The sequence below is a fragment of the Miscanthus floridulus genome, chromosome 2 (genome assembly GCF_019320115.1).
Source record: "Miscanthus floridulus cultivar M001 chromosome 2, ASM1932011v1, whole genome shotgun sequence".
Taxonomy (NCBI): domain Eukaryota; kingdom Viridiplantae; phylum Streptophyta; class Magnoliopsida; order Poales; family Poaceae; genus Miscanthus; species Miscanthus floridulus.
This window is the reverse complement of record NC_089581.1, coordinates 160,788,999-160,804,143: the sequence shown is the minus strand read 5'-3', so window position 1 is coordinate 160,804,143 and position 15,145 is coordinate 160,788,999. Positions and strand designations below refer to the sequence as shown.

At 41.7% G+C, this 15,145-nt stretch overlaps 1 pseudogene; it reads left to right on the top strand.

Annotated features, from left to right (window-relative positions):
- The first annotated feature begins 5,146 nt into the window (after positions 1 to 5,146).
- On the top strand, positions 5,147 to 13,964 carry LOC136540352 (DNA-directed RNA polymerases IV and V subunit 2-like; annotated as a pseudogene).
- The last annotated feature ends 1,181 nt before the right edge of the window (positions 13,965 to 15,145 follow it).

Genomic DNA, 15,145 nt, shown 5'->3' with positions numbered 1-15,145 from the left:
AGGTCCCCGACCTACATATACCAACCTACCCTTAGGTCCTCTAAAACAAGAACGGGTCCGCGCCACCCGAGAATACAGTACTCCACCAATCCAGCCCATTGCCACGTGGGTACACGCTATTCCCGCCATCTCTCCACTCCCAGTGCGCGAGTAGCCATTCTCGTAATAGAATAGCCAAGTTAAGGCTTACCGGAGTATGTGGTTAGTACTACAAAGTCTCACCGCACACAGTTCAACAACGGTATGGACCTTAACCGACGCAGACGGAAATAATCCGCTCACAAGACCTCCATGTCTTGTGGCTCACACACACCGAGTCCGCCCGGTCTAGATTTATTACTTCACATGCTCATATTCCATGATAACATAAGTAACCAAAGATCCATTTAAAACTCGTAGGTGACAGGTAATCACCCGACTAAGCATGACTAAGCATAACTAGTCATTTACGAGTAAAACAGGTAATCAAGGTAGATACGGAAAAACAAGGCTGGTAATGCACCAATTAGGTTTTCACTTAACTCCTAATCACTTAATGCAGTACTTGAAAGTAAAAGCGATATAAATTTGTAAAACACAAGGTAGGTTTAAATGCATCCGGGGCTTGCCTTCGTTGACGGAAAAGTCCGGTTCCCGCGACGTTCCACAAATATCTGATCCGACCTCAACAGATGGATTAACCTCCTCAACCACTTGATTAACTACCACGTGTTCACCTTCGTTCACTACACGTAGTAACAATGCCATGTTTAACATGATGCGAGATATAAAACATGATGCTCGATGATGGATGCAAAAGTTAATAACTTGAATACAACTTTCCTTCGCGGTACAGTTACAAATAATTATCATAACGCATTTTTAGTCGTTCTTCTAATAAGTCAAAGGTTCACTTATTATACATGCTTACCAACTAAAGCCTCATCATGAAAAGACATGTATAAACAATATACAAGGAAATGTATAACTTTTACTTTTTACCCAAGAGGTTGCATCTAAGAAGCAATCAAGTTCATTAACATGCATTTACTAACGAAATTCTTAACTAAGTCATTTAGAATTATTAACTAATAATTAAGGCATATAAATAAGAGTATAATTAAACATCATCAAATTAATCCCAAACTTTTTGTGGAGGCAAGTTTTAACAATAAACAAATACAATAAAAGTTTCATGGTCACTGGATATTTATTTTGTCCTAGAAAAATTATGGAAACTCATTTATTAATTAATTTGAGCAATTTTTATCACATTCAAAAAGTACTGAAAATCAACAGTTCATATTTTTCTTAAATAGTATACATCACAGAGAGGTTACACAAAAAATTTCATAATTTTTGGAGCTCTATTTAATTCTACACAAAAATAACAAATCACAGCACTATTTAAAATAATCACTGACTTTTTACTTAGCATCGCTACAGTGCATCGTCTTCTTCACAGAGCAGAGCACACGGTGGGGTGAGCTGACCGGCGACAGAATCAACCCGAGGTGGCCAGCGAAGGTGGCAGTGATGCGTGGGGCAACGGCATCTCAAACCGCATGCATGAATTGAGGTGGCCTAGACGGGATTGACCGATGGTGGCACGGCCACGCACGACGGCGGCAGAGTGACTGGCAGCAGCACGGCGGGGCTTCGGTGAAACGGAGGCGGCGAACAGGAGCTTCTCCGACCATGGTGAAGACATCTTCGGCTTCCCCTCACTCAGGAGAACACGACACAGCAGCTAATCGAACAAAGCAAGGCTCCTAACGTGCATGGCCACGCACACGGCGGCAAACCGAGCAGAGTTCGCCGGCGAGCACGCGGATCGACGTCAATGGCATGGTAGCGACTAAACAGGCAGCACAGTCATGATCAGTGACTCACCAAGATGCTCAAACGCTTTCTGGTGGAAGGAGAAACCGACCGGAGAGCTCTGGCCACGGCGTGACCGAGCTCGACGACGCACTGACCGGGCGCGAGGAAGACGACGTTGCATGGCCCAATCCGGTGCGACGAGGTGCTATGGCCGGCTCCAACAAGTGCACAAGGGAAAGGCGGGACTTGTGGCGTGGCCAATTTTGGCAGGGGGCGCTTGGCTGAAGCAGCGGCGAGCAGCGGAGCTGAGCGGTGGCGGAACAGAGCAGAGAAGAAAAGAAGAGGACGACAGCGGCTCAGGCTAAAAAGGGTGGCCAGGAAGCTCAAGGAAGCCACGACGAAGCCTTCACCGCGCCAACGCGACGCCCAGACAGCCACGCGTGCGACTGGAAGACGATCGAAGATCAACGACGTTGAACTGGCTTCCGTGGTACTGTTCATCGAAATTACAGAATTGGCATCCGCCAAAATCTTCAAATTACTCCCAAAATTGCATGGTAACTCAAAAATCTCCAAAAATAAAAGTTGTTCAAAATTTAAAGTTCTACAACTTTGCTTTTATAACCATTCCCAAATTCGGTCTACATTTTAAAATGCAAGTTTAAATTCAAAAAGGGAATATTTAAAGAATCACGCCTTTTCAAATTACTTCAAATTTCATAAAACAACTTTGAAAACTCCAAAAACTAACTTTGTGCAACTCGACAAGCTCTACACTTTTGCTTTTAGGCTCAACCCCAAAATGTGCTTAGATTTTGAAATGGGTTTTCCAGGGTAAACTTTAAATGCTGGAAATTCGGGTTTTCGGAAATCCAATTAAATACAAATGTTTTGAAATTGATTCATCCATACAAGTCAACACATATAAAAAAAACAATATCCACACCAAGCATTGCAACAAAAATTATTAAACTTTTACTAAGGAAGAATTTGAATTGTTTAATAGATTCCCACATTAAAATTCACAAAGTTTCTTAATCACTATTATTTCATATAACATATAACACACTTCATAACAACATTTACATGCTATAAATTAAACATGAAATGCATTCATGAGTTGATACATGATGATTATGCATAATGATGACATGATCACCTTTTAAGTACTTTATAACATCAGGGATGTTACATGACCGGACCCTGAGTATCTAGCGTCCGGTCGTTTACAGTAAGCATCCAAGAGCGACCGGACGCGTTCGGTCGGTACTGACCGGACCCTGACAGCGTCCGGTCATCATTTGAAAACTGTTCGCGGGTTGAACTGACCGGAGCGTCCGGTCAAAACGATCGGAGCGTCCGGTCATCCCGCAGAAGCTCATAACGGTTCGTTTTTTAGGCTACCTTATAAATAGAGGCTCCACTCGTGAGTGGAGCAACTTTTGCTCATTCCAACAGCTGAGAAACACGTTTGTGAGTGCCAAGAAGAGCAAGGTCCTAGTGAGGTGTTTGTGATTTGAGAATCCAAGAGAGTAGCCTCACTAGCAAATCAAGAGTAGCAAAGTGTGCATCCATCTTCTCATTAGGCTTCGCGTGGTCAAGTGAGAGTTCGTGCTTGTTACTCTTGGTGATCGCCATCACCTAGACGGCTTGGTGGTGAACGGGAGTTTGGTGTTCACCCGGTGGAGCTTGTGGGTGACCCAACTCAAGTTGTGAGCGGCTTTGGGTGATTCGCCGCGACGGAGTGTCGAAGAATCAACCCGTAGAGAGCACTTGATCCTTGCGTGGATCAAGGGGGAGCTACACCCTTGCGCGGGTGCTCCAACGAGGACTAGTGGGGAGTGGCGACTCTCCGATACCTCGGCAAAACATCGCCGCGTTCTTTTCTCTCTCTATTTACTTTGAGCACTTACTTTGAGTATTTAATTTGAGCAATTCAATACTTGTTTTACATCCATAGAATTGCTTGCTAGAGTAAGTTTGGAACATAGGTTGCGAGGTTGTTGTGCATTAGTTTGATATAAACACTTTTTTAGGCACAAGGGGTTAATTGGGCTATCCGTAGGATTTAATTAGTGCAAGAGAATTTAGAATTAGCCCAATTCACCCCCCCCTCTTGGGCATCTTGATCCTTTCAATCAGCCCAGAAAGCATACTAGCAAACAAGCTAGGATAGAGGTTGTGCAGGCACAGGTTAGTCAGTCTGTCAGTGGCCGGTGGGTCTCCCTATGCAGGCACAGGTTAGTGGCGCGGGTCTCATATATCCACTCAACTCGAAAACGCCCGCCGCCTAAACTCGTCTCGCCCGCGGCCGATCTCCATCCGCTCACCGGAGAGGAGACTTTGCTCGGTCGAGCACCACCTGGGGCCCAGCGTCCTCGCGACCAGCTCTGGCGCGGCGTCTGCCTTCTTCAGCCCCTAGTGTCCCCACGACTGTCGCTGCTGTCCTACTTCGCCACTCGCCACCTTGGCCGGCGACGAGCACCACCAGGACACCAGGTATTCCCTCCCCTTGGTCCTCCCTTCCTGCTGCGCGAAGCCGTGCACCCGAACCCTAACATACTATTCGTAATCGGGATCTGAATCTAATTACAGGTGTATATGCATGTATTATGACTACTGACTTCGATTGCTTTGCAAAAATTATTGGGTGTACATGTGTACACCCATGTCCTTTACTGGGTCCGCCCCTGATCTGAGAGCCTACCAAGGACGAATGCAGTTTATTTTCCATGTTTTTTAGGACGAATGCAGTTTATTTTCCATGATTTTTAGGACGAATGCAGTTTATTTTCCATGATTTTTTAGGGTTCAGTTCAATCCCTGTGCCCCCCTATTTTAGTTTCATCCCCCTAGTGTCTTTTGATGACTCGTTAGTCGGAACTTACTATGAAAATAAAAATCATTCAGCAGTATAGATGGGGTTTCTATGTTGTGACTTGCTTTGTGCTGACGTTTTATGTGTGGCAATTGTCTAGTTTCTTCAATTTGTCAAGTGATAGGCTGATATCATTGTTTTCTGCTTGGATTTCTCTTATATGTGCTATCACTTGCTCCTTCGTTTTTATGCAACTCACTGTATACTCTGAGTTGTATAAATGATTTAACACCATCCTAAGGTTGAGGCACACAACTTTCTGGAAAGATGCTTCATGCATGATAATTCCCCTTGCGCCTCGCGACCATATTTTTCATAGATCATTATTGCCTTAGTGGTTCTGGTTTCATGATCTTAACAGTCCACTCTCTATGGTATTATTTCTGTTGAGACGATTAGTTTCTAAGTAACTAATTTGGTGATTTTGTGATACTTGATAGGGTATAAGCTGCCAGTGCTTGTGGAATGGAAGAGCTACAGAAGGACAGTGGGCAACCATCAAACGGCTCTGATTCTGAACCAGAAGCTATGGAATTGGATGACAATGGAGCAGGAAAATCCCATAGCATGGACGGAAACAGGGATTCTCCTATAGATGTCGATGAAGGCCAGTCATCTATGGATGTGGATATTAAGGGAAAATCATCCCTCAATGATGATGTTAATGGAAAGTCTTCTTCTGAGCTATGTTCCAATGCTCCAATTGACATGAGTGTGGAAAGCCTAGAGAAGTTTTGCAAAGAAGCGTCAAGGTCCTTCTTTGATGAAGTTGGTCTGATTAGCCATCAGATAAATTCCTACAATGAGTTTGTCTCGCATGGGCTCTAGGAGCTTTTTGATTCGCTGGGGGAAGTGATTGTTGAACCTAGCTATGATCCTTCAAAGAAAGGATCATGTGGCTGGAAGTATGCCATCATCAAGTTTGGGAGAGTGAAGCTTGAAAAGCCTGTGTTTTGGACTGGCAAAGATGAAGGTTCTGTTGATTTTAAACCTTGGCATGCTCGTCTCCAGAATATGACATATGCTTCAAGACTTAGAGTAGAAGTGAATATTCAGATACTGACTATTTTCATTCTTTTACATGCCCATTACTTGTTCTTTATATATGCCATGGTTTTCCCAAAAAAACGTGCCACCTGGGTGAACTATAAAATCAGTGACGACGAAAAAAAGTTTACAAAAATGCTTGAATATGAATGGCATGACCCCATGTTATTTATTGTAGACAACACAAAATTCAGTCCTTTTCTTATAAGCTAAACCCATAAACCAATGCCTTGGCCACCGAGCAATATTGATGTGCCTGCATTTCATTTGCTTGAATTTCCCTGGCACCCTAATCAGTAATCAATAATTCAATATAGCATAGTTCTAAATGATTGGATATTGAATAAAGCAGCCTAGGACTGGATGGGTGATTGGTGTTTTGAGGACATCCCATCAGTCATCAGCACTACAGTTATTCTTGTTTTCTCCATTTGCTGGATTCCATTTGAAGAGTCTATTTATTACATTTACTTATTCCTTATGTATGATGAAGCTGGAGACATATAGTCACGTTGGTACTTGTTTTGGTGTCATAATGTTACTCCCATTTGCTTAGGTTCTATGGTCACCTGATTATCTGTGGGTTATTTTTCATTGTACCAGGTTTATTCTTTGGAAAAAGTGACAAATCTAAAATATGAAATGATGGTTTTGTTAAAAAAAGGGACTTCATGAATGAAACTCATTGGATATTTATTGGCCTCCTTCCGGTTATGGTGAAATCAAAGTTATGTTTGTTGCATAAGTTTGAGAGAGTGAAGCATGCCATCATCAAGTTTGGGAGAGTGAAGCTTGAAAAGCCTGCGTTTTGGACTGGCAAAGATGAAGGTTCTGTTGATTTTAAACCTTGGCATGCTCGTCTCCAGAATATGACATATGCTTCAAGACTTAGAGTAGAAGTGAATATTCAGATCCTGACAATTTTTATTCTTTTACATGCCCATTACTTGTTCTTTATATATGCCATGGTTTTCCCAAAAAAACGTGCCACCTGGGTGAACTATAAAATCAGTGACGATGAAAAAAAGTTTACAAAAATGCTTGAATATGAATGGCATGACCCCATATTATTTATTGTTGACAACACAAAATTCAGTCCTTTTCTTATAAGCTAAACCCATAAACCAATGCCTTGGCCACCGAGCAATATTGACGTGCCTGCATTTCATTTGCTTGAATTTCCCTGGCACCCTAATCAGTAATCAATAATTCAATATAGCATAGTTCTAAATGATTGGATATTGAATAAAGCAGCCTAGGACTGGATGGGTGATTGGTGTTTTGAGGACATCCCATCAGTCATCAGCACTTCAGTTATTCTTGTTTTCTCCATTTGCTGGATTCCATTTGAAGAGTCTATTTATTACATTTACTTATTCCTTATGTATGATGAAGCTGGAGACATAGTCACGTTGGTACTTGTTTTGGTGTCATAATGTTACTCCCATTTGCTTAGGTTCTATGGTCACCTGATTATCTGTGGGTTATTTTTCATTGTACCAGGTTTATTCTTTGGAGAAAAGTGACAAATCTAAAACAGGAAATGATGGTTTTGTTCAAAAAAGAGACTTCATGAATGAAACTCATTGGATATTTATTGGCCTCCTTCCGGTTATGGTGAAATCAAACTTATGTTTGTTGCATAGTCTCAAGGAAAGTGAGTGCCTGTTCGATGCAGGTGGATACTTTTTGGTCAAGGGAATGGAGAAGGTATAACTCTGTGAGCTCTTTTGTTAATGTATCATGTAGGATGATTTAATTATTAACTTTCAAGTGTCCTTTTGTTGCTGGTATGGGACTATAGGGTTGTGAGCTTTCTTAGAACCCAGTCAGCAAAATTGTGTAATGTGCATTACTGGTAGCTCATAAGAGGGAGAAAAATGTTCAAATATGATTGTAGTTATATAAACACAGCATTCTATCGTGTCGAAGAAAACTTTGGCACAACAGTCATTTGAGTTAGTCTCCTCCTGGTGCCATATGCTAGCTTCTTGTGTTTAAGCTATATATAGGTCTAAACCTATGCAGCACTGATACATGTATCAGTATCGAGCGGATATGGATGCGCGGATACGGCATTTGTCTAAAAAATCTGATACGGCATTTGTCTAAAAAATCTGATACACGGATACATTTTATGATTTTTCATTAAATAAATAATAAAACATTGAATTATAATAGCAATAACAGCCAAAAGAAAATTCGAGTGTTCGACATTACCCTAAAATATTGGTGTTTTCCTCTTTTCCAATTTTTGAATCAACCAAAAGTCAAGATAAGCATCACCATTCACTAATTTTCCAAATAAAGAAGTTCATAAATGACTGTAGTAAAACATAGAAGTTCAATGTATGAGCTCTGGCCTTGGTCATTGGCGTCATTGGCATAGAAGTATAGAACGAAGCACTAGCACCAGTACTACTCGAATTTGTTGGTGATGCCATTTGCCATCTTGTTGTGGCTGGGAAAAATCGTGGACAAAACACAACAGAGTGCGCTAGATCAGGAAGGGGAACAAGGAAAATCAACAGAGGTCAAGAACTGAAGAACATGACTAAATCGAGAATAGAAAGCCATCAAGAGGGTTGTCGTTGGCTCGTCACTGAATCGCTGCTAGGGGCCTGTGCATGCTGCGAGGTGGGGGGCATGGTGGAGGTTCGTGGCCGGCGGTCGGTGGGGCTGCGGTGGTCGTCCGTGCTGCACTTGTGTGTGCTGCAACTGCGATGCGGGCATGGCGGAGCTTCTTATCCAGGGCGGCGGAGGTGTGTCGCTAGTGTGGCGGAGGCTCGTCGCCGGCAGCCAGCGGGTGGATGTGTCGATGCGCCGGTGCACGGGTGTGCGGGCGGCGGCACAATGCAGCGAATGAGACACAGAACAGCGTGGGAGTGGATAAGGATGGAGTGTCGGAGGTTATTGGGCTGGGCCGTATTGGTGGTCTGCCCCAGATACGTATCGCTGGTGCGTATCAACATTTGTTGGATTTATTTTATTTCCAATACGCTGCCGATACGTATTGGAGACATATCCTTCGCGTATCCTTATCAGATACGTATCTGATAAGGGATACACTGCCCATCACACGTATCTATGCAACACAGGTCTAAACTATGCAGCACGGATACAGATATGTGTATTAGTATCAGAAGGATACGGATACGGCAATTTCCTGAAAAAATCCGATACATGGATAGTTTTACTATTCAAAAATAAAAAAAGATAATAACACATTAAAATTGATAAAACAATAAAACATTGCAATCTACTTAAATACTTAAGTTCTATTATTATAGAATAGCAGGTCTCAACTCTCAAATTCTCAAATATAGTAGTCTCAAATATAGGAAAGTAACAAAAGGCATCCAGGCTCGCATCAAGTTCCTATTTCCTCATTTGTTTCATTCTCATCCTCAACATCAAGCCGCAGATCACCCAAACCAGAAGGCACAGCTTGCAATTCAGGCTCATCAAGGGGAAGAGATCAAGGGGAAGAGGTCAGCCACTTCGAGAATGCCAATACCACCAAGTGAATCAAAAGAATCTCCTCCCACATCCCACTGTCTTATATGCATTAATTTTTCTTGACAGATGCCTCAGTGGGGGAGCAAAGAAATCAAGCAACAATAGAGTAGATCGAGAAGTGAGAACAGGGAAGGGGATGAACTCACAGCCTTCACGGGAGTCGGAGGGTTGCTGGATCGATGTCGCGGGGGGCGGAGACTCGGCGGCGGCGGCCGGCGAGCGGGACGAGGTGTGCGTCACCGCCCGAGTTTCCAGGAGGTGGCGCGAGGTTGCGGGCGTTCCAGCGTCGGGTGCTATGGCGTCGGGTGCATTTGGAGATAGCATTGCTTGTTGTTGGGCTGGGCCGTATCCAACAGGCATACATATCGGGCCACGTACTAAAAAATCACGAAAATAATAAAAAATCGGATACTCCGCAGATATGGGCCGCGTATCCGATACACGTTACGAACCCTCAGCCACCTATCCATGCAACATAGGGTCTAAATGAGCTGTAGTGTGTTATTTAGTCATATCTTGGAGATTCTAATTGATTTTCAAAGTTCCAGTGATAATTATTTACAGGAACGCTGAGGATCTGCTGATGACATACTCAGATACCATTTCATGATTTCAGATACCCGATTATTTGCTAAGTTCATTTGGAGTTTCCTTTTGGGGTGTGACTATCTGAGTCGTAGCCTTTTTACTACAAAGAGAATGCCCTTTGAATCACATATAGTATTTTTCTTTCATCTAACTATGTTTCTATTGTTGTCATACCTGCAGGTATTCATTGCTCAAGAGCAAAGATGTCTAAAGAGGCTTTGGATTAGTGATCGTCCTTGCTGGATTATCTCTTTTATGTCTGAAATGAAGAGTAAACGTATATATATTAAACTAGTTGAATCTACAAGGAATGAAGATTTCAGTGGGAGCAAAATCATTTCCATTTCCTTTCTGTATGCGACAATGCCAATTTGGTTGTTGTTCTTTGCACTTGGAATATCATCAGATAAGGAAGCCTTTGATGTGATTGATATGCAAGATTGTGATGCTTCTGTTGTCAACACGATATCTGCAACTATCAAAGAATCTGATGAACTGTGTGAAGGCTTTCGTAAATCAGATAAAGCTCGTCAATATGTTGATGAGTTGGTAAAAAGTTCGAGATTTCCTCCAGCGGAGTCCTTTGATGACTATATTGCTAGGTTTCTCTTTGCTGATATTAGTGGAAATAGAAACAAAGCACTTTTCTTAGGGTACATGGTGAAATGTCTGCTAATGGCTTTTACTGGGAAGCGTAAATGTGGTAATAAGGATGACTTCAGGAACAAGAGGCTGGACCTACCTGGTGAATTGCTTGGAAGGGAACTTAGGGCACATCTTAAGCTGGCAGAGAGACGCATGGTTAAGGCCATTCAAAGAGATTTGAATAGTGACCGTGAGTTACAAGATCTTGAACGTTATATAGATGCATCGATTGTTACTAATGGTCTAAATCGTGCCTTTTCCACTGGTTCTTGGTGCCATCCCTACAAAAGAGCTGAACGGTGCTCAGGAATTGTTGCGACTCTAAGGAGAACTAATCCTCTTCAAATGATGTCTGACTTGAGGAAAACCCGGCAGCGGGTTGCTTATGCTGGGAAAGCTGGTGATGCAAGATATCCGTAAGTAACTTATTTTTCATCAACCAAGTATTGCATGTCCATCTTGTGCTTTTGTATCTCCTAACGTTGAGTGACTTAAAACTAAATCCCTACGTATAGGAATCCATCCTATTGGGGAAAGCTGTGTTTTATGTCCACTCCGGATGGTGAAAACTGTGGACTTGTAAAAAATCTAGCTGTTACTACTATTGTTAGCTCAAGGGTGGTGCAGCCCTTGATTGAGAGCTTCATTTCTTGTGGAATGAGTAAGCTGAATGACATTCCTACTGAGCACATTCAAAGAATGGATAAGATCTTTTTGAATGGCAATTGGGTGGGATCTTGTAAAGATTCAGCTTCATTTGTATTTCGATTGAGGTGCATGAGACGCAGCAATCTGATTGATCCTCAGGTTCCCTCTCTTTCCCATGGTTGGTCACTCTCTGCTTTAACTTATTTACAGCCTTTACTAAGAATATTGGTGTGCAGGTTCCATATATGCACAGTGTTTTGTTTTAGAAGAGTCCCAATTTCCTGTCATTGATTTTACAAAAGTCAAATTTCATCTTTAGTATACATTGATCCATTAACTTGCTTATAAAGCCTGCTTAAATAATAATGGTTTTCCTTGGCTCCTTTGCAATCTTGATGCTCTGTCTTATATCTATTACCTATTTTTTGAGGATAAATGTTCTTTGCAATTTGATTAATGAGCAAGTATAAATAGGTTAAAACCATTTCCTTTGAAGTGACCAAGTTGTCATATTAGTTTGTTTATTACCAATTTCCCAAATTGTGTTGTCTTTCTTTTCTGTTTCAGTTAACTGCTGAACATTTCCTGCCTATCTCGAATGTTGTGTTTTGAGTCATGTAATTTTAGGTTGCATCCTTTTCTCAATGCATAAATGTGAGGATGTCGGTTGCTTTTAGTTGTTGACACCTTCTCAGTACTGCATACTAATATTCCACACCAAGATGTTCTTTATAATGTTTCTTGTGTTTCTCGTTTCATCTTATTAGGTTGAAATTAAAAGGGACAAGCACCACAAGGAGGTTCGTGTTTTTTCTGATGCCAGGCGAATCCTCAGACCCCTTCTTGTGGTTGAGAACCTTAAAAAAATCAGAAAACCAAAGGGGCGCTCATTCTCTTTCCAGGAATTAATGCAACAAGAAATAATTGAGTTCATTGGTGTTGAAGAGGAAGATATACAATGTGCGTGGGGAATCAGGCATTTGTTTGAGAGTGAAGGAGCGATATCTAATTATACTCACTGTGAACTGGATCCTTCCAACACTTGTAATGTGACTATTCTAATTTTATTTGCGTCCCCACCTTCACATGTACGCCACATATGTTACTTTTTATTGACCATTTAAAGTTTTCTTTGTTGATCTGATTTTAGGTTCGGACACCTTGCCTTGGAGATAAGTTTTCCAGCATGCATGGCCAAAAAGGTGTTGTTGGTTTTCTAGAATCTCAAGAGAACTTCCGATTTACTCACAAAGGTGTAGTCCCGGATATTGTGATAAATCCACATGCCTTCCCAACACGTCAAACTCCCGGACAGCTGCATGAAGCTGCTCTGGGGAAGGGTATAGCCTGCAAAGGTACAATGAGATATGCAACACCATTCACCACAGCATCAGTTGATGTTATTGCAGAACAGTTGCACAGGTAAGTGTTTCTTCTTCCGACGGATGAATAGCTTCTTGCCTTATTCAATAACCCGCCCCTTGCACACGAAACAAATATATGAGACCCTTTCAAAGGGTTGAGCATTTTTTAGCCTCTTTTAGTTGAACTTTGTAATTGTTAAGCTTATTAGTACATCTTATAAGAACCTTGTACGTCATTAATGCACCCATTCTCTCAAGTCTTAACTCTGTTAATACTTTACTGCTTATTACACATACAGAAAAAGAAAAAGAAAGGTAGGGAAATAAAGTACACACACACAGAATGGCTGGTGGCTAACCTCATATTTTGTATATTGGTCATTTGAGTAAACATGTACTGCATTGTTCCTAGTATCTCTTAGTTATGTATCTTTTTGTAATCTTTTGCTCCAAAATGGTGGAAACACATAACTTTCCTTCCCCTTTCCTTTTTTAACTTGTATTACTATCAGTTGATGCTTATCTTTTTCTTAACCGAGACATCCATAGTGGCACCACTAGATATATAAAGCTGAGTGCGCTCACACACTAACATGTTATCAGTGAGGATCTTACTTCAGATAATCAAGTAACTGTGCATGGAATGTATCTGAGAATGAGAATATTTTAGTTATTTTCTTGTGTTGTAGACTTGTTTTCTTCTGTGATTTGTTTAGTCGATCTCCAAAATTTTATGTATCCTGTTGCATTGCAGGGCTGGTTATTCATGATGGGGAGCCGAGAATGTTCTAAGTGGCCGAACTGGTGAAAGAATGCAATCCTTGGTTTTCATGGGGCCCACTTTTTACCAGAGGCTGATTCATATGTCTGAAGATAAGGTGAAATTCCGTAATACTGGGCCGGTGCACCTCCTCACGAGGCAGCCTGTTGCCGACAGGAAAAGGTTTGGTGGAGTTAAGTTTGGAGAAATGGAGCGTGATTGTCTCCTCGCCCATGGGTCAGCTGCCAACCTGCATGAACACCTCTTCATGCTTAGTGACTTCTCCCAGATGCACATCTGCCAGACATGCGAGCGTGTGGCTAATGTTGTCATGAGGTCTGTCCCCGGAGGCAAAAAGATCTGTGGCCCCTACTGCGGCTTCTGCAAGTCTTCGGAGAACATAGTGAGAATCAATGTGCCCTATGGCGCGAAGCTGCTCTACCAGGAACTCTTCAGCATGGGGATCTGCCTCAAGTTTGATACCGAAGTCTGCTAGAACTTGTAGACCTGATTGTATCCAGACATCCAGTTATGTACATAAAGTTACCCTATGAGGATATCGTACTGGCAGCTATGTGAAAACTCGTGCCGATGTGTGCTACTGGCATAGCAAGGATGGGCGAGTCTGATGGAGTGAAACGGCACTGGCAGGTGGGTATCACCAAGCCGGTGTGGGGATCTACCTCTGCTTTGAGAATAAACTTTGTTGAAACTAGAAACCGTGTAGCGTTTATGTGCTGTTTCTCCCAGCTCATGTGATAAGCTATGCTCAAGTGAATGAACACTCGTTTCCTGTTTCCTCCTTGAATTGCGCTGTTGCATGCTTTTTTGTTTTAAGATAAGATTGTGATTTTGTGGAGCACCTGGGATCAGGGTATGTAGCTATTGGATCACACCCCTTGCCACCGGTGATGATCGACGATGTGAGCTAGACAAATTGGATCATTGATACGATGACAAGGGAGGAGCCTTTCACACGACAAGAAGGGTATGTAGCCTATTTCACGGGCTGATGATACACAGGCTGGGCTTTAACATGCCGCAGCTGAGAGCTGACACTGACCACATGGCTACACGCACACAAACACACAGGCACACAGATTCCGTCCGTCCCACTCCTGCTTGACCAGCTGTTGTGAGTTGTGGCGCCTGTATTGCTCCGTAGGGGCTAGGGAATGTTGCAATTGGAGTACCGACTGCTGATTTGTGCGATGTTTCCTAGCTCATCATGAATCGAGATACTCTGATTATTGAGGGACCATAGGAACTTCGTAGGATCCATACAGTAATTTCATATAAATCAGTTTAATTTTATAGAAAAAACATAGAAGTTAGGGAAAAAATTCTGCAATCCAAAAGAGGCCCTGAAATATTAGAAGTATTGTGCCACTTGTCCAATGGCATGTTTCAAGTTTGATAAGTTCATACAAAAAAACAATGTTTATGATACCAAATAATAATTTTGGATTTATCATGAATTATATTTTTATATATTATATCTATTTGGTGTTATAAACGTTGATGTTATTTCCTATAAATTTAGTTAAAATTAAATTGGTATGAATTAGGACAAATATAAAACATCCAGATAATTTTGAGGGCGGGGAGTAGTTCATAGATTGTACTAGGAACCGTGCCTTTATGGTGCTTTGGATATTTGATCATGGGAGCCATTTTGTTTATCATAACCTTAGTAATTACTAGAGCTTAGAAAAATTACAAAAAAATTTACAGCATGGATAGTAAATCTTTGATCTAATGTGCGTTCTAAAACAATTCACTCAAAATCTGCTGGTCACCACCATCCTCTTGTTCTAATTTGAAAATACGAGTTTTCCTATGCTTCCCATTTACTACTAACTGAAAATATTTCATATTTGCGTCTCCTTCTAA